This window comes from Portunus trituberculatus, chromosome 28 (assembly GCF_017591435.1).
Source record: "Portunus trituberculatus isolate SZX2019 chromosome 28, ASM1759143v1, whole genome shotgun sequence".
NCBI classification, from domain to species: Eukaryota; Metazoa; Arthropoda; class Malacostraca; order Decapoda; family Portunidae; genus Portunus; species Portunus trituberculatus.
Window position 1 is genome coordinate 2167270 of NC_059282.1, and position 20000 is coordinate 2187269.

Sequence of the window (20000 nt, forward strand, 5' to 3'; positions counted from 1 at the left end):
TTGTTTTTTTTTTCTAAAGTGGATTTTTGAAGGGGGTGGAGCGTGGCTGGATGGAGCAGGGTAGAGTGACAGTAGACAAGGGTGGAGCAAGGTTATGAAGAGAGGACACGGGAAGGGCGCGGCAGAGAGGCGGGATGGGAAGTTTAGAAGCATCTTTGAATGAAGGAGGAGGTGGAGAAGAATGAGGAAGAGACGGAGGAGGAGAAATGGAATATGAGATAGAGGAAGCAAGAAGGAAAATGAGAGAAGTTTTGTAAATGAGGGAATGGAAGAGAGAGACAGGAGGGATAAAGAAATGGAAAGGAATAAGACGGAAGAAGAAAGAAGGAATGGTCACTTTAAGAAAAAAAAAAAAGACACAAAAGACAGAAAAAGAAAAAAAGAAACAAGACGAATGAGTGAAGAAAAGAAGGGCGGGGTGGCGAAGGACAGACGAGTGGGTGTGGGACATGGGAAGGGCGGGGCGGGGCGGGGCGAGGTGAGGTGGGCAGGGAGCGGATGGGTGGAAGTGGAAAGGCGGAGTGGAATAGAGGAGTGGCACTTCTCTTCACTTCTTCACTGTATAATTGACACCAGTTTTGTTATTCGTGTTAGTTTATTTTAAGTTTTCTCTTCCTGTTTGTTGTCCATTAAAAGACGAAGGAGGAGGAGGAGGAGGAGGTGGTGGTGGTGGTGGTGGTGGTAGTGAAAGAGGAGGAGGAGGTAGAGGAGGAATAGAGAACGTCGTGAAGAAGTCTAGTGGAGGACGTGACGGAAAACAGGAGGAGAAGAAAAGGAGGAGGAGGAGGAGGAGGAGGAGGAGGAGGTGAGAAGAAGAGAGAGGAAGCGTGCTATCTTGTCTTGAAATGGGATGTACGCTCTGACAGGCAGATAAACACACACACACACACACACACACACACACACACACACACACACACACACACACACACACACACACACACACACACACACACTACACCCAATTTTCTGCGTCTAAGTCCCTCTGTGTGTATTTTATGAACTCTTAGGGGGAAGGTTGTTGGGGCTTTTAGTTACCTGGTGACCCGCGGCGTGTTACCTGTGTGGGGCAGGGCGGGGTTATGGGGGCTATTTCCGGGCAGGTGATGGTGCGTGTACCTGTAATTATGTTGCTCTCCCCCTTTCTCTCTCTCTCTCTCTCTCTCTCTCTCTCTCTCTCTCTCTCTCTCTCTCTCTCTCTCTCTCTCTCAGGGCAATATTACTTCCTATGGCTCTACCTGTTGATTGATTGAAGGTGTGTATGTGTGTGTGTGTGTGTGTGTGTGTGTGTGTGTGTGTGTGTCAGTCAGAGAGAGAGAGAGAGAGAGAGAGAGAGAGAGAGAGAGAGAGAGAGAGAGAGAGAGAGAGAGAAGACAAAACAGGATAGGACAGTTGTATTGACATATAGACAAACAAACACACCAACAAGAGACAGACAGACAGACAGGCACACAGAGAGACAGACAGACAGACAGACAGACAGACAGACAGACAGGGAGACACAAGGGCTGCCACAGGGAAGGGAGAAACAGTGTCGTTGTTAGCAAGATTGAAACGAGAGAAAGATTTAACGAAAACTACAATAAAAATAATATAAAGTTTGATCAAGGTTTCGTTTTGTGTGTCCTTGAATCTCGCCCTGTGTGGAGGAAGAAGAAGAAGAAGAGGAGGAGGAGGAGGAAGGAGGAGGAGGAGGACAGAAATATGAGACAGAATGGTAAAAAAAAATGATTGAAGGATTTAATGTGTGATGAAGAAGGACAGGCCATTACTACTTATTATTTTCGAGTTATTTTTTCATAGCTAGTTGAGGAAAAGTGAGAGATAAGGCAGGATGAAAGTACAGAGAGGAGGAGAGGAAGGAGGAGAAGGCAATAGTGACCAGGAAGGGGAAGAGGAAGGGAGGAAAGATTGAAAATATATAAGCAAGGGAGGAAAGGTTGAAAATATGAGATAAGCTAGAAAATATAGTAAAGAAAAGGAGGAAAGGAGAAAGACACAGTAGAACCATGCGTGCTTTGGGGTCCGCGGGGTCTCCAAGCGCACGGGTTTGAATCCTGTCCACGGTCCGAGTGTAGGCTGGGCTTTCTCACTCGGGGCAACAGTTTCCTAGCGGGTGGGCTTTGAGATAGGAGGTACCCCAAAAAGTATCTCCTTTAGCCCAAAAATTCTCGTGAAAAGCCCACATGGTATAAATAAAAAAAATAATAAGGAAGAAGAAGAAGAAAGGTGAAAGGGGAAAAAAATAAAACGAGAGAAAGATGGAAAAAAATAAAGAAAAAATATGAGGAACTAGATAAAAAAAAAAGGAAAAAATAGAGAAGAACTTAAGAACGAAAATAAAGTCATAGAGAAAAGAATGAAAGCGAGAGAAAAAAAAAAAAAAAAGACATAAGGATGAAACAGAAAGGGAAGGGAGGGAAGACGAACAATGATCAATTTACAAAACAAGTCTTAGAGAAAAAGAATAAAAACGAAGGAACAAAAATAAAACGACTTGTAAGCATGCAAGAGAAAGGAAGGGAGAGAAGAGGAACAAAGATCATTTAGGTCCCCATCAAGAGGTCTTTCAGGTAGGGTCAGGTGAGAGGTGAGTAAATAAGCCAGTTTGTGTGCCTTCACCTGCAGAAGGAGTAGTAGTAGTAGTAGTAGTAGTAGGAGGAGGAGGAGGAGGAGGAGGAGGAGGAGGAGGAGGAGGAGGAGGAGGAGGAGGAGGAGCAGGAGGAGGAGGAGAAGGAGTAGTAGTAGTAGTAGTAGTAGTAGTAGTAGTAGTAGTAGCAGTAGGAGTAGGAGTAGGAGTAGGAGGAGGAGGAGGAGGAAAGACGTTCAGGTGTGCTATGTTACATCACCTTCCTTTTAACTTCAGTACCTTTGAGTTTTCTTTCTTTTTTCTGTTTTCTTTTCGAGGAGGCGAAGAAGGAAGGGTACAAGTTGTTATTTTGTAATAGGCGGCAGTGTGTTTGTTTTTCCTCGTGGGAATGCCAACTGTTTATATTTTTCTCTCTCTTTCTTTTGTCTTTCTCTTCCTTTGTATGTCTCTTTCTTTCGCCTGTCTTTGCTTTCTCCACTCTCTCTCTCTCTCTCTCTCTCTCTCTCTCTCTCTCTCTCTCTCTCTCTCTCTCTCTCTCTCTCTCTCTCTCATCTTTTTATTCTCTGTTTGTTTTGTTCTTTCGTGGTTATGTAACTATTTCTCTTCCTCTTTCTCCTCCTCCTTTGTAATCCTTCTCTTCTTTTTTCCCTAATCGTCTCTTTTTCCTTCAGTATTATCTCATATCCTTCCCTTTATTCTCATTCCTTCCTTCCCTTACTTCTTCCATCTTCTCCCTTTCCTTCTCTAATATTTCTTATTCTTTCCTTTATCCTCACTCTTTCCCTTTCATTTTTTTCATTTTAATCATTCCTTTAACCATTTCTTTCTCATTTCCTTAACCCTCACTCTCTCTGTCTAATCATTATATCCCCTCCCCCTCACTCTCTCTCCTTTTAACCTCTCCTTTCCTAACACTTCCCCTTTCTTACCTTCCAATCTTTTCCTTTCCCTTCAACTCTTCTCCTTCCTCATTTTTTCTTCGTTCCTAACTGTCCTTACCTCTCCTTTTTCACCTTTCTATCCTTCACTTTTCCTTAAACATCCCTTCCTCATTCTTCCTTCCTTCCTTCCTTTCTCTCTTTACCTCTCCTTTTTATAACCTTCCAGTCTTTCCCTGTTCCTTAAATACTCTTTCTCATTCTTCCTTCCTTTCCTTCTCTCTTTCTCTTTATCTCTCCTTTCTAACCTTCCAATCCTTCCCTTTCCCTTAAGCACCTCTTCCTCATTCTTCCTTCTACCCTCTTTCTCTTTACCTCTCCTTTCTAACCTCCCAATCCTTCCTTTTCATTCCTTTTCATGCTCTCTCTTTTTCCTCTCATTTTTAATCTTCCCATCCTTCCCTTTCTCATAGACTCTCCTTCCTATTCTTCCTTCCTTTCTCTGTAATCTTCCTTCCTCCACCGAATGCCCCCTGCCCCTTTCCTGCCCCTTTCTGCACCTCTTCTTGCCCTATATCGTCGCCCAGCATCGCCCTTTGATCGCCGCGCACTCTGATAACCGCTGCGTCTCATGGTTCGTGTGTTATCGTTAATTTAGTTAGACAAGAGGAGCCGCTTAGATCACTGGCGGTTGTGTCTTTGATAGCGGTACATTAGCTGGTCTTAGCTCTCTCTTTCTCCCAGTTTTTTTTTTTCTTGTTCTTCTTCTTGCCGTCTGTGTCTTTCATTGTTTAATACAGATTGTTGTTTTTTGTGTTTTTGTCCACGGGTGTGCTTGCTTTGTTTCTCTCTCTCTCTCTCTCTCTCTCTCTCTCTCTCTCTCTCTCTCTCTCTCTCTCTCTCTCTCTCTCTCTCTCTCTCTCTCTCTCTCTCTCTCTCTCTCTCTCTCTCTCTCTCTCTCTCTGTGTGTGTGTGTGTGTGTGTGTGTGTGTGTGTGTTAGCCAGTATTTGTTGGTCTTACCCTTCCTTTGTTTGTCGTATCAGCTGCTTTGTGTTAGTGATAATAGGATGGTGCTAGTAGTAGTAGTAGTAGTAGTAGTAGTAGTAGTAGTAGTAGTAGTAGTAGTAGTAGAATATAAAGGAATACAAAAAGCAAAGGACAACTCATGTTCTTGATAAGCTATTTTATTACACTAATTTATCCTCCTTAGACCATTAGGGCAAGGACAGAACGGTGGAAGTAGTAGTAGTAGTAGTAGTAGTAGTAGTAGTAGTAGTAGTAGTAGTAGTAGTAGGTGAAAGAGGAAGAGGAGGAAGAGCGGTAGTTCTAGTGGTGGTAATATGTGTGTGTGTGTGTGTGTGTGTGTGTGTGTGTGTGTGTGTGGTATTTCCGGCGAGACCAAATAACTTTCCCTCCGGTTTCAAGTTTCCTCCCTTTCCTCCATTCTTTCTCTCCTCCTCCTCCTCCTCCTCCTCCTCCTCCTCCTCCTCCTCCTCCTCCTCCTCCTCCTCTTCTTCTTCTTCTTCCTTCTTCTTCTTCTTCTTCTTCTTCTTCTTCTTCTTCTTCTTCTTCTCCTCCTCCTCCTCCTCCTCCTCCTCCTCCTCCTCCTCCTCCTCCTCCTCCTCCTCCTCTCCATTTTCATCTTCATCTCTCATATTTCGCCTCCCTTATTTTCCTTCATCAACTTTCCCTTTCCATCATCATTCATTACATTTTTTTTTCGTCCTATGTTCCTCCATTTTTTTTTCTGAAAGATTCTGTGTTTAAGTATTTGTGTTTTCCTCCTCTTCTTCTTCCTCCTCCTCCTCCTTTACCTCCTCCTCTTTTCCTCATTTTTCCCCAGACAAAATTTTTATGCCTAAACTTTTCTCTTCTTCTTTTTCGTCTTTTTTATTGTTCTTCTTTTCATTTCTTTTTCGCCTCTTTCCATCCTCCTGCTCATATTTTCCTCCTCCTCCTCCTCCTCCTCCTCCTCCTCCTCCTCCTCCTCCTCCTCCTCCTCCTCCTCTTCCTCCTTATCCACTTCATTATTATTTAGGTAGACAACTAGATAGATGAATAGATAGATAGATAGATAGATAGACAGATTGATTGATTTATAGACAGACATGTAGAGAATATCTAGATGAATAGACAAAAATGTATTGATGAATTGACTGATAGATAATGACACGCCCATACAGGAAAGTAGATACATAAGTAGATAGATAGATAGACGGACAAACTAACAGACACACACTCAATAAAAAAAAAAAAAAATCAGAGGCAAACCAACAAAACTGACAAACCAAACGTGAAATTTACATACCAACAACAACAACAACACTACCACCACCACCAACAAAAACAACAACAACTACAACAACAACACCGCACGTTCATTTAAAGTTAAGCGCGCAGGTGGCGACAGGTGAATCACAGGCTTGCCACACTAATAGGAGGCGGCGCAGGTGAGAGTAGGCAGGTGAGGGCGGCAACAGGTGGCATATAGAGGCACAGCGATGGCAACACTGCGTACTATGTCTAAGTCACGACAGGGTTTCCCAATACTAGTGATGTGGCAACACTGACGGAGTAGTGAAGGTCTGGGCATTACTGAAGAGGAAGAGAAGGGTAGAAAACTGGTAGGGAAGGGAAGTGAAGGGACGTAGGGAGGGAATGAGAAGAGTAATATAGAAGAGAGAAGAGAAATGGGTGTTTTAGACAAGGGAGGGTCATGGAGGTAGGGAGAAATATGAAGGGAAGAAGGAAAGGGAGAGAGAGGAGGAGAATATAAAGGAAAAGTTATAAAGAGGGAATGGAAAAGGAGAAAAGAACGGGTGAATGTTTTAGTGATGCATGGAAGAGACTGTTTAATCCTCTCGAGTAGCATGACACGTTTCCATATTCATTCTGCTTACTATTTGGTGATTTTAAACAGCTTCAGAAACTCTTGTGGGGATTAAAATAGTGAAGACTGTGGCCATTTATCATCTGACCTCCATAGACTCTTCCTAATGTCAATGAAATAGTCTACTGGTACACAAATCTCAAGGTAAAAATGTGTCCCAGTATTGAAGGGTTTAAGAATATAGAGGGGAAAGAAGATAAAGGTGAAGGTGAAGGGAGAAGGGAGAGATTTTTTTAAGGGAGGAAAGTTACAAGATAAAAAAGGCCAAAGGATTCGTTGGGTAAGAAGTTGTGTAAGGGAGAGAGAGAAAAAGATTTAGAAAGGGAAATGGAGGTTAGGAAAGGGTAACGAACGGAGGAATGGAGGAAGGGAGAGAATTTGTAAGAGCAAGATGGTGATGGAGGAAGAAAAGAAAAGTAAAGAAAATGGGAAGAATAGAGGAAGGGGAAGGGAGAGACATACAAGGAGGTTTAGGAGAGAGGAAAGGGGATTGGAGGAGAAGAAGGAGGAGGAGGAGGAGAAGGAGGAGGAGGAGGAGAGGAGGACCTAGTCAATATTTGCTCATTTTATTGTTTCGTGTATTTTTTTTTATTCACTAATTGTTTGAGTCAATATGTTCTTTTTTAATTGTTTATTCTACAGTTTCAATCCCTCTCCTCCTCCTCCTCCTCCTCCTCCTCCTCCTCCTCCTCCTCCTCCTCCTCCTCCTCCTCCTCCTTCATGTGAGGTAAAGGGGACAAGGAGATGCAGTTCTCGTGTAATTAGCAAACTTTCTTACATCTTCTATTTGTTTTTACCTGACCAAGTTTCTCTCTCTCTCTCTCTCTCTCTCTCTCTCTCTCTCTCTCTCTCTCTCTCTCTCTCTCTCTCTCTCTCTCTCTCTCTCTCTCTCTCTCTCGTGATCCCGCACTACGTGAAGTAAGAGATATTTTTAGCTGACCTCACACACACCCACGCGCGTACACACACACACACACACACACACACACACACACACACACACACACACACACACACACACACACACATGCAATCGTTCACCCTCATCCCAGTAATCTCTCTCTCTCTCTCTCTCTCTCTCTCTCTCTCTCTCTCTCTCTCTCTCTCTCTCTCTCTCTCTCTCTCTCTCTCTGATTATGCATTTGTCATCATGTTATTCCTCTCCTTATCTTTAATTTAACGACTCATAACAAACGCGAAAATTTTTTCCTTCTGTGTCAACGTTTTTTTTACCGCAAGTGTAATGTTTGCATTTACGTAAAACTTTTTATTATTTTCCCCTGAAGTGTGTGTTAAGTGTGTGTGTTTGTTTTCCGCTGTTACAAGTATTTGAAGAGATCTTTTCACGCTCAGAGTTACAACACTTCCTTCAGTACGTGTGTGTGTGTGTGTGTGTGTGTGTGTGTGTGTGTGTGTGTGTGTGTGCCATGGTAGGAAGGCTGGGAAACTGATATAAACAAGATAAGTACTTTCAAGACGTTCCATTCTTTTGGCTAACTCTCTCGACGCTGTTCGGGGACTGGTATCTCAGTGGACCTTATTGCTTGATTGTTTTTGTTACTTCGGCCATTTTTCCCGCCCATACAAAAAAAAAAAAAAATCTTGGTCCCTTAAGAACGCAAGAACATAAAGTAAAGAAAAATGCAAGAAATATTCCTACTTATTTTCATCCATCATCGCCATTTATAAATCTCTGTAATCTTTTAAAGCTCCCTAATGACTTAGCGCTAACAACCTGATTACTGAGTCCGTTCCATTCAACTACCACTATTTGAGAGCTAATTCCTTTCTAATATTTTTTTACCATACATCTCAACCCGTTATTTGCTGTTCTATCCTGGTTACTGATCTAAGAATTTTGTTTACGTCCCATGCTTTATACTATGCCAATTCAAGGTATCTCAAACGTTTAGATGTCTATTTTCGCTACTTTTAACAGGGTGCAATGGGAGCTGTTATGGCCATCAAAGGTGTTTTCATTATTGCAGTCAGCTAATGAGATGCTAATCATGCAGCCAATGAGAACACCACCCATGAAAGCGTGAAGTGTTTCAAAATACAGACTTGCGTTCATTCACCGCCGTCCTTAGGCTTGTATTCTCAAACATTTCTATGCTTCACCCCACTATTTCAAAAGGCTTCATTTAAATTTATAAGAGTTTTATATGGTGTTTTTTTTTTTTACGGTTCTAGAGGCAGTGACAAGATTTTTACATTATTAACTGTAGGAATACTCTTGATAACTCTGCTAATCATCCCTGTGATCATGAGAGATCAAAGCGTTTCTGAATAGGGATCTGAACCCCTTCACTACTGGAACGCATCTTCACCATGAGTTTTGGGTGTGATTAGACGATTTTATTGATATTAGGAAAGGTTTATGGAGGTCAGAAGATAAATGGCCAAAGTCTTCACCATTCTAATCCCCACGTAAGTTTCAGAAGCTGTATAAAATCAGCAAATAGTAAGCAGAATGAATATGAAAACGCGTCATGGTACTGAAGAGATTAACCGTTTGTCTCACCTTTTGTCCGAACAGTTTGCTTGTGTTGCGTTGTTTGTATGCTTGCATTGCACTGGTGAATGATGCTGCGTTTCATTTACTTACTCTCCTTGAGTCTCGAGTGTGTGTGTGTGTGTGTGTGTGTGTGTGTGTGTGTATCGTAACAAAGCATCCTGTCCAAGGTCCGAGTATAGGTTGGGTCTCCTCACTCGGGGCACCGGTCTGCTAGCGGGTGGGATTTGAGATAGGAGGTAACCCAAAAAGTATCTCCTTTAGCCCATAAATTCCCGTGAAAAAGTCCACATTGTATAAGAAAAAAGCACTAGATCCATAAAGAGATATCGGAGAACAATCCTGTAATTCTGGCAAACAAGAACCATCGCACCGCTGCCCGAAGGTAAAAGAAACAGGAATGAAGCGCTCTCAACACCGACACCACTTAGAGGCCTCCGTGCTGCTGAACGATTTGTAAAGGAGACGCAATGAAAGTGTGAGGCCGAGTGTTAATGTAAGCTAACCAACCGACGAACAAACAAACAAACAAACAAACAGGAGCACGAGTAGTGAAGATGCAACCACCCAGTCACTTTTACTCCCCACTCCTCCTCCTCCTCCTCCTCCTCCTCCTCCTCCTTGTGTCTCCCTCTCCTGACTTAATTCTTCTCCGTCACCCATTACACAAGAGGAGAGGAGGAGGAGGAGGAAGAGGAGGAGGAGGAGGAGGAGGAGGAGGAGGAGGAGGAGGAGGACGAAGACAAGAAGGAAGGCAAGGAGAAAGAATAAGAGAAGATGAGTAAGATAGATGAGAGAGAGAGAGAGAGAGAGAGAGAGAGAGAGAGAGAGAGAGAGAGAGAGAGAGTCACAGCTGGCGGCGTGTATTAGAAAGAGAGAGAGAGGAAGTATGGGGAGGTGGGGAGAACCCGCATGGAGACGTGTGAGGGGAAAGGAAATGGAACGAAATGGGGAGTGAGGGATGAGTGAATGGGGCTGACTTATGAGAGAGAGAGAGAGAGAGAGAGAGAGAGAGAGAGAGAGAGAGAGAGAGAGAAGGAAAGAAAAATAAACGGTGATATTCTAATTTATCCTCAATTAGTAAGATTATAACGTCTCTCTCTCTCTCTCTCTCTCTCTCTCTGTTGTGTAGCGTTGAGTGGTATTAATAATTTGGCCAAAACTCCTGGTGGCGTCGCGGGAGGAGGCGGTGAGGGGGAGGAAGGGAGAACGTGGAGAGGGGAGGGGGAGGAAATGAGGTGCTCTCTCCAATATTTATCTCCAGCCTCCTCCCTCGCCTCCTGCTGCGCTCTGAGGGGGTGAGGAAGGTGCGGGCAGGTGAGGGAGGGGCGTGCGGGCGTGGGGGTGTGGAGGGTGGGTGTGATGTAGTGGTGTTGGTGAGGCGAGTTGTGTGAATCGGTAATATTAAGGTGACGGTAACTTGGGAATTCACACTGACTCTCTTGGGTATTTCCTTGTTTTTTTGTGACCTTTTGATTCTGGTAATCCTCCTCCTCCTCCTCCTCCTCCTCCTCCTCCTCCTCCTCCTCCTCCTCCTCCTCCTCCTCCTCCTCCTCCTTCTAGTGATAGTGTAGAATAGTTAGCCAAACATCATAATAGGAACGTTAAGGTGTATTACTGTTTTTTTTTCTTCTTCTCTGTTCCTTTGTGCTTCTTGTCTTCATTCCTTCATCTTTACCACTCATTATTCATGTTGCTCATTCTCATTATTCCTTAATTGCTTTCGCCTTTTTCCCTTTCTTCTTCTTCTTCTTCTTCTTCTTCTTCTTCTTCTTCCTTCTTTCCGTGACGCGGCAGGTGGTGACGGGGGCGCTGGTTTGTCACGCCGCGCCGAGTCAGCAATCAGTCACACGGTGTTGAGTGTTGTTGTCACACGCCCCCACCGTCGTGACGCAACCCAATCGCGTTACACTTGAAGGAGCCGAGCATGGCCGAGTCCCCAGATACGCTACACTGGCTGAGGATAGTGTGGTAGTACGTAGGGGGCTCGATCCGGGGGCGTGGTGAAGGAAGGGAGGGTAGAGTGTGGGAGGAAGTGGTGGTGGTGGTGGTGGTGGTGGTGCGGTATACTGTGACGGGCTATCAGGACGCGGCGTCACTGCTTTCGTCAAGGACCTACAGCTCTCCATTATGTAATTTAGGTTAAGAGGTTCCATGCGCTTATCCCTCTCCTTCCTTCCTTTCTTCCTTCCTTCTTTCCTCCTTTCCTTTTTGCTTTCGTGTCCTCTCCTCTGCCCTTCCCCTGCCCGCGTCGCTCGTCTGTCTGAGAGGTGAGAGGTGCGTAGCATCCTGGCGGGGCGGGAGAGGAGGACTGGGGCTGGGAGGCTGTGGGTCCTTCAGTGAGTGTTGGCGACGGCGGGCTGCGGCTCAGTAGCGCGTCGGACACAGTGGAGAGAGGGTGTGTGCAGCAAGTCTCTGTTTCTCGGACTGTTGTGGTAATCGGGGTGTGGAGAGAAAGAGGGAGGGGGGGTTGTGTGTGTGCGTGTGTGTGTGTGTACGTGTGGTCTGCAGTGTGACACCCCATTCACAGCTGTGTCCTACTAACATGTGTTCGCCACGGTAGCGAAAATAGTACACAAGTGAACTGTCTCGAAGCTCCGGGAGGACAGTAGAGCAAGTGACAGAGCCACGCCGCCCAGCCCCTCCCTGGCGAGTGGGCGTGCTGGCGTAAGGGCGTGGGCGGGCAGCGTGGTGGCGGTGGTATTGACAGGCTCACGGTCCAGCGTCACTAACTGCATGAGTCACTGTGTGTGTGTGTGTGGAGGGGGTTCTGGGGACACGCTAAATGCCTGTTGCGGGTAACGGCAGTGTTGGGTGTGGGCGTGTTAGTCCAGCGGCGCCAGGTGTGTGAGGTGGGTGAGGTGCAGCGAGGAGCGTCAGTTTGAGAAGCTCTCGACCACACATTGTCGTAAACACACTCGCGGCGCTTCTCCGGCGATAGGACGCGGCGTACGAACGGGAGGAAAGTAACAGTGACAGCGATAACCACCTGCGTGTCTGTCACCATACACACGATAGCTTATCATTTCCGGCTCCGTGACTTTTTTTGATGTACTTTTTTTTCTTGATTAGAAACGTTTCCTATCGTGGCAGGAATTTAGTGACGTTGGGATAATAAAGCGTGAGGATTAGGTCAGGTGAGTACTAGCGGAAGTGACGACACCTGGGTACAGCGGCAGTGGCGTGGCGGTCGTGTTACTTGGGGAGTCAGTCAGTGAGGCAGCCCCGGCCACGCGGAACACAGGTGATCCCGCGCTCAGGTGAAGGTGTGGAATAATTTAACGTTTAACTTTGTTGAATGACGAACGTGTAAAAGTTTAAAAGATTTTAGAGAGAGTGTGTGTGTGTGTGTGTGTGTGTCTTACCCTTGGAGAGGCAGGCATGTGGAGGCTGAGTGGTGCTGGCGTGAGCTGGATGTGATTAAGGGTGTTTACCAATGTAGTCACCAAGTCGCCTAGTCAGGAGTGCAGGTGTGCCACGTGGCCTTATGTGTGTGTGTGTGTGTGTGTGTGTGTAAAACATACATAAGGGACCATATTCTGAAACACGTGTGCGCCGCGCCACATCTCCACTACTTTCTCAAGGCTGTAGGTTGAAGTTACATTTGTTTCTAAGGGTGTTTTTTATGGTTATAGTGAGAGATTAACAAGAGTTTCATGTTATTTACTAAAGAAGCACTCGTTAGAACCGGGCAAAGCATCTCAATGGTCTTTGAAAGCAGTCGTGGTTAGAGAACTGAGTGTTTCAGAATACGAACAAAAGACTGATGAGATGCGGGATAGAGTGCTTATTAACTAGCCCTGACGTCATTAGTGGCATTCAGACAGCCAGGTAGTTCATATACTCAAGGCAACACCTGTGTGGGATTAGCCTTGACACGTGCCTCCTCCACCACCACCCACACACTCTCACACGTGCAGGTGTTCACAAGGTGCATTGCTGGGATCAGTGGGTTGTAAGGAAGACACGTCACGTTACTCCATTCACTGTCTTTCCGTAGAATTAGGTAGTGAGTTGTCTGGCAGAGAGAGAGAGAGAGAGAGTGTGTGTGTAACTTCCCGTAAAATAATAAAGAAAAAAAATATTTTCAAAACATATTCTAATTTTACTTAGTCCTGGCATTGCACAAGCGTCCTTGGAATAAGCAACAGCAACAACAGGAAAAAACAGAACAAACAAGGCCGCTTACAACCTCGTTAGCCAGTGAGACGCACCAAACTACCAGACCAAAACAGCATTCCACACCTTGGCAGTGTTTATGTGTATTCGTATTCATGCTGGTCTTTCTCGCCTGGTGTCTTTCTGGTTCAAGAGCAGCGTGACCCAGAGGCCTTGGCAACTCCTTGGGTCGTGATTATAATGTTGCTGTTTCCATTACGTCATTATCAGAGTCAATAGGTGATGTGCACTAGGCGGAGTCGATACGTAATGGTCATGATCGACAGCTAATGGTCAGTCGATATTTGAGGGTTAGTCCGTATATAATGGTTGCAATCGATTTTTTTTTTTTTCCGTTTTTGTCAGGCGATAGTCAGTGGTCAGAGTGAAGTGTATTAGATAGTTTTTTTATTCTTTCTTTTGTGTGTGTGTCAGTTAGGAAGACCGGTTAAGAACAAGAAAAAAAAAATGGCTAAAGAAAATCCTCTCACGTTGTTCCTAAAAAGAGAAACGGCAGAAGAACCAAGACATGACCAGTTTACTTTGAGGTGTCTTGATGCTCGTCTTCAGGAACAGTTTACGTCTCAGGCAGGGTGGAAACGTAGACAGAGAGAGAGAGAGAGTACCGGGGTTTACCAGTGAAAGGAACGAAAGGAGTGATGACGTTAACTTCAGTAAGGTGGACAGAATAGGAGTGAGAGTTAATAAGGAGTTTTGTATATCGAGTCTGGGTGGAGGGAGGCATGAAGTTAATTAGTTGAGAGTAGTGAGCTTGGAAATAATAGGAGATAGAGATGCAACACTGTCATCTGCTGCTATTATCACCTTAACTTACTCTGGTCTTGCTAAGTACACGCCTCCTCTCCTCCCTGAGCCTCACTACACACATCTTTCTACTTTCTCTCACTCTTATGCCATCCACGTCCCGATAGCAAATGTTAATCATATCTTCCTATATTGTTTTCTTGATAACTCTAGAAATTAAAGCCAGTTTCTGTGTTCCTTCCTGCCTCTGACTTCAAATCTTTCAGGAGGGAGATTTCAAGACGCTTATCCTACAATCTTGAATAATCCTCATGACTTTCTCTTTTGGGACCGGTACTTTAGTGGGGCTTTTTTCGAACGATTTTGTTGCACGTAGCCATTGCCCCATTTACATTGAATTATAAATAAGTAGTGATGTTGCTCTGAGTGAGAATGTAGGAAGTCAGAGGAAATAGAGATACGAGAACAGTTTGACTCCATCATGCATAAGAACTGTGTGTGAATGATGAGTGAGTGACCGCAAGAATGACTCCAGTGTAGAAAAGTCGAAGAATCATGTGTTGGAAGGTAATAATTTACTGGAACATTTTAAAATCTAACATTAATTTGATGAAAAACTGAATGTACATCTTGCCCCGACTGAGTGGCTGGTTAAGTAGGTGAAGAAAGCAAATCGGAGAAATAATATAATTCTTCTTATTTATTATATCAAAAGAGCAGGCAAGTGGTGGTAAAATGTGTGGCTAGTGTTTATAATTTACAAAGGAGATCGGCAAGTATTTATTTATGGACACATTGCATGATAAGAACTAACTGTGAGGTATTACAAGATACAGAGGGATCGGTTGACAAGATAGCGGAAGAGCAAAACAGGCTTTGTAGTTCAAGTAAGAAAAAAAAAAAAATAGAAAGCTTAAGGGAAAAATAGATGTGTTGGCGGAGATGACAGGATGGTGGAGACAGAATGATTAGCATGACAGAGAACTTCAAACACAAGGGAGTAAGACAAACATTTCGAAGAGTGGCGATGACTAAATAAGGGAGAAGTAAGTTAGTAAGACCGCAAACGACCGGATAGTGAGAGTAACGAGTAATTAAGGAAAATATTAAGGCAGAACGTGAATGGAATACTGTGCAGATTGAGTGAAGATGGACAAGCTAAGTAAAAAACAGAAATTGGGTCATTGATAAGATGGTGAATGAGATGAGAGAAAAAGACTAAATGAGATTCAGTTAATGAGAAAGCGGCGTCTTCATTCTGCATGGGGGAAAAAAAAGGGAGAAAATAAGACGAGCTGGATTCAGAGTGAGCATTGAAGGGCTCTCTGTGCGCTGCCTGACATTTAATAATTCATCATGTGATATCTTTTTAATAAACCTGTTGAACACACACACACACACACACACACACACACACACACACACACACACACACACACACACCAAAGTGATTAGCAATTATCTACATTATGCAGAAGGATATTTGAAGGAGAGAGAGAAAAAAAGATAGGACGTAGAAGAGTGAGGAAAAGGAAAAAAAAAAAAAGCGAAGGAGGGGAGAAGAAGTATACGAAAGATCACATGTTTTTATTCTAGCTAAATGCCTCCTCACATCCCTGTCGGCAGCGTGGCATTAATAACCTCCCTTTACGTAAGACCTTTTTATAGGATACGTGTGTTCGTGCCCTTGGAGACTGTACTGAGAGAGAGAGAGAGAGAGAGAGAGAGAGAGAGAGAGAATCATGAAGAATTGAGTCAAAGTAAATCTCATCCCTTCATTTAACAGTTCAGAGAGACGTAAGATTTTTGCGTGCCGAGTCTTTCATTGCAACGGAAAGACGATTAAACTTTTCCTACATTCTTAAGGAAGTGGAAGGAATGAAGGAATTTTTTTTTCACCTCCTCCTCCTCCTCCTCCTCCTCCTCCTCCTCCTCCTCCTCCTCCTCCTCCTCCTCCTCCTCCTTCTAGGTACTGCATGAGGTCACTAAAGTTTTGGGTATTACGTCATGGGGACAAATTTAGTCATATGGTCATGATGGGAAAGGAGGGAAGGAGGAGGAGGAGGAGGAGGAGGAGAGAACTTGGAGTGGAAGGATGATAATACGAGTAGAGAAGAGATTATAGCAAAGAGGGAAGAGGGAGAAGTGGGAAAAAGGAATTACAAATATAAATCATGCTTTTCATTCTTAAATATTTTCATGATTTGCATAATTATTTCTGTCCTGTTGCCCCCCCCCTCTCTCTCTCTCTCTCTCTCTCTCTCTCTCTCTCTCTCTCTCTCTCTCTCTCTCTCTCTCTCTCTCTCTCTCTCTCTCTCTCTCTCTCTCTCTCTCTCTCTCATACAATTCACCTGTCCTCCCACTAATTGCCACCTTCCTTCTTCTGCAGGTAAGGAGTTGTGCTTGGTATTGTGTGCTCGCAACGCAGACGCCCACGCAGCCTTGGTGAGTAATGGGGACCGCTGGGAGTGTGAGGAGGGAAGGGGTGGCGGGTTGAGGGGAAAGAGTAGCGCAAGAAAGGATGAGGCCAAGGACGTAAGAGGGAGGGTATGTTGGGTACAGTAAGAATGACTAGTGTAAGAATGATGGTTTTGTGTTGCGTTGGAATTTGTGTTGTGTTAAGATGACTGGGAGATTGTATTGTATTGGAGTGTGTGTGTGTGTGTGTGTGGGTGTGTGGGTGTGGGTATTGGAGTGTGTTGACCTGCACCGGTTACCTAGAACGAGAAAAGACTTGTATATTTTTTCTTCATTAATTTCTTATTTTCTCAGGTGTGAATTATTAGTGTGTGTGTGTGTGTGTGTGTGTGTGTGTGAGGTGTTCTGCGTCTTCTGGCTGTTACTGGTTTAATGGTCGCTTGGTTCCTTGGCTGGCTGGCTGGATTGGTTTAATGGTTGGTTGGTGATAAAGTCGTTTAACTGTTCTTCGTTATTGAATTCTTCCGTGTTGTATTTCATTACTTTTGTTAAGGTTCTCTCTATTTTTTTTTTCTCATCTCTGCATAATTGTTCATTATTTAGCTAGTGCCTTATTTCGTTCGTTTGTATGTATTTATTTTTTTTAACGTCACGTCATAACAATCACATTATCTTGGTTTAATATATATGTTGTTTTTCTTTTTTCATCTATACTTTTTATTCAATTAACATAACTGTCTTCTATCCCGTAATTTTTCTTGCATTTATTCTTTTTATATAATTTCTTTTTATTCTTACTTAACGTACACGTCAGGCATTTGGTAACGTGCCTCTTGCCTTTACTTTTCTCCCGAACTTTTTTTTCTTTTACGCAACATCACAATCGCCTTATATTTTGCAACTCCTTAATTCATCTTTCTCAAAAATTTCTTACACTTCTCTTTATACTTAACATCAAAATTGTCACGTATTTGGTTACATAACGTCATCATGTTACGATCCTATTCCCTTTGTCATCGTTATCGTAAAAGCTTCACGTTACCTTTGTCTTCCCTTGATCAGTGTTACTTCCCCCTTCTAAGGACGAGTGTTCCGTCGCCCTCCTCTCGTTGTGTGGCTATCTGCAGCCTTCATTGTCATCATCACTTGTGTCTTATCTCAATTGTTCCTATTTCATTGTATCTCACTCCTCCACTGAACGTGTTTGTGTGTAGCGTCTGGAAATTGCTGTTTTGTGGCGATATCTGTAAGTTTGCTGTTCGGAAGGAAGGAAGGAAGGAAGGAAAAGGAAAAGGGAGATTTGAGTTTCCCTTTTTTGTGACTTGAAAAGGGAGAAAGACAAGACAAGGAGTGAGGGAGAGAATAAGTTTGCATTTCTTTGTTTTTGTAATAGATGAGAGAGAAAAGAAACAAAGGAAGGGATGAAAAAGAACTTTGCATTTATTACCTATGTTTGCAATTATTAAAGGAGAAAAAATGACTTTATTTATTTTTTGTGAGATATCAAAAGGAGAAAGACAAGGAAGGCGAGAAGTTTCCATATATTACTTTGTTTTCTAGCAGGAAAGGGAGAAAGGAAGAGGGACAACAGGAAAGTACTTTGCATATCTTCCTCATTTTTTGCAGAGAGAGAGAGAGAGAGAGAGAGAGAGAGAGAGAGAGAGAGAGAGAGAGAGAGAGATAAAGGGAAGAAAGTACCTTAATATTCCTTTAGTTTTTGCACGAAGAGAAATGGAGAAACAGATAACAAGTGTGGAGGAGAAAGAAAGGGAGAAAGGAAGGAGGACAAGGAAGGAAAGTAAAAGGCATATCTCCCTTATTTATTACAACTGAGAGAGAGAGAGAGAGAGAGAGAGAGAGAGAGAGAGAGAGAGAGAGAGAGAGATGAAAATAGCTTTATATACCTCTAGTTTTTACACCAGGAGAAAGGGAGACACAAGTAAGAGGAGGGGAAAGGGGCTTCGTATTTCACCCTTTTTGCAAGAGAGAGAGAGAGAGAGAGAGAGAGAGAGAGAGAGAGAGAGAGAGGGGTAGGCAAGGGGGGGGAGATAAAGAAAACGGACGAGTAACGGGGACCTGAGTATTTTTTTTTTCGTTTTCTTTTTTACTTTTTTTTTCTTTGTGTGTGTGTGTGTGTGTGTGTGTGTGTGTGTGTGTGTGTGTGTGTGTGTGTGTGTTTCCCTGCGGTGAGGTGGAGTGGAGTGTGGCGCAGCTGATCGCCTGGGCAGTGTGTCTAGGTCAGCTGGAATGCGTCGACCTCGATATGGCGGCACAGGAAGCAAGGCGAAGGAGCAGAAAATTATGACGATGATTATGATGATTAAAGTTGTAAGTTGCTTCTGTGTGTGTGTGTGTGTGTGTGTGTGTGTGTGTGTGTGTGTGTGGGTTTATTTTCTGTTAGTTACTGCAATGACTTTAGTTTAATTGATATTAGAATCTATGCACGTAGTTCCATTCTTTATTACTCTCTCTCTCTCTCTCTCTCTCTCTCTCTCTCTCTCTCTCTCTCTCTCTCTCTCTCTCTCTCTCTCTCTCTCTCTCTCTCTCCATTGTTTCTAACTCTTCCTCTCTCTCTCTCTCTCTCTCTCTCTCTCTCTCTCTCTCTCTCTCTCTCTCTCTCTCTCTCTCTCTCTCTCTCTCTCTCTCTCTCTCTCTCTCTCTCTCTCTCTCTCTCTCTCTCTCTCTCTCTCTCTCTCATCACGGGTTCTATTATGATTCAGGTAGTGAAGGTTGGGGAGGTTGAAGCGCCCTTGACCCCTACCTGGTCCACACCTGCAGGAAGGGAGGGGGAGGGGGAGGGGGAGGGGAGAGGGGAGGAAGGACACACTTTCTCCCCTTATTGTGAGAGATGGAGAGATTGAAGAGTGAATGAGTAATGGAGTCTTGACCACCAGAGAGAGAGAGAGAGAGGGAGAGAGAGAGAGAGAGAGAGAGAGAGAGAGAGAGAGAGAGAGAGAGAGGGAGTTCGTTTTCAAGCCAGTTCCGGGTCTTGAAACTTTAAAGTACAAATAAAAAATGCATTACTGTAAATTGAGAAATAAAACGGAGGAAAAAAAAATCATAGAAATCTTGACGAAACATGAAACTTTCCTCCTATTCTGTCTGTTGCAATTTACAATAACTTCACTTTACCTGTTTATTACACCATCACACCTGGCTCTCCTCCTCCTCCTCCTCCTCCTCCTCCTCCTCCTCCACCTAAAACAAAGCGCAGAAATACACAATCACACAACATTATCTCGAAAGACGGAGAATGAGAGAGAGAGGAAGAGAAGAGAGGAAGATAAGAAACAGAGACAAGAGAGCGAGGACGAGAGGAAAGAGAGGAGGGAGATAGGCTGGTCATTACTTAGGCCTACTGTCACTAGTCGGGAGCCTCGCCACGCAACCACAGCTCAAATATTTAGCATTCGAGGCAGCGGAGGTACGGAAAATATTACCTTGGTGAGCGGAGGCGAGAGAGAAACGACGGGTGGAGATAAGTGAGGGAGGAAGAACGTTATATAATGGAGAGAAGATTGGAAGCGTAGGAGGAAAGAGATAATAAGGTGGAGGGAAGTGAGGAAAAAATGAAAAAAAAATTAATTGACTGGAGAATATGAATGAGAGAGGAAGAGAATTATTGAATCGTGAAAAATTAGGAAGTATAGGAAAGGAAGAGAATAGAAAAAGAAATAGTGAATTAAAGGAAAATGGAAGAATTATGAGAGACTGTATATAGACGAATGAGGGAGAAGAAAGATGAAAGAAGAAAATTACTGAATCACTAGCAGAACGTGGAAAAG

General features: G+C 43.8%; 1 protein-coding gene and 1 long non-coding RNA gene across 4 annotated transcripts in view; both read left to right on the top strand.

Moving 5' to 3' along the window:
• The window catches only part of LOC123510239 (G patch domain-containing protein 8-like), a 140663-nt gene that overhangs the window by 86313 nt on the left and 34350 nt on the right, over nucleotides 1–20000 (top strand). The window lies entirely within an intron of this gene.
• The window catches only part of LOC123510241, a 34447-nt gene continuing 26457 nt past the window's right edge, over nucleotides 12011–20000 (top strand). Inside the window, exons 1-2 of the long non-coding RNA XR_006676435.1 lie at nucleotides 12011–12140; nucleotides 16187–16242. This is a non-coding gene — a long non-coding RNA (uncharacterized LOC123510241). The remainder of the gene's footprint in view (nucleotides 12141–16186; nucleotides 16243–20000) is intronic.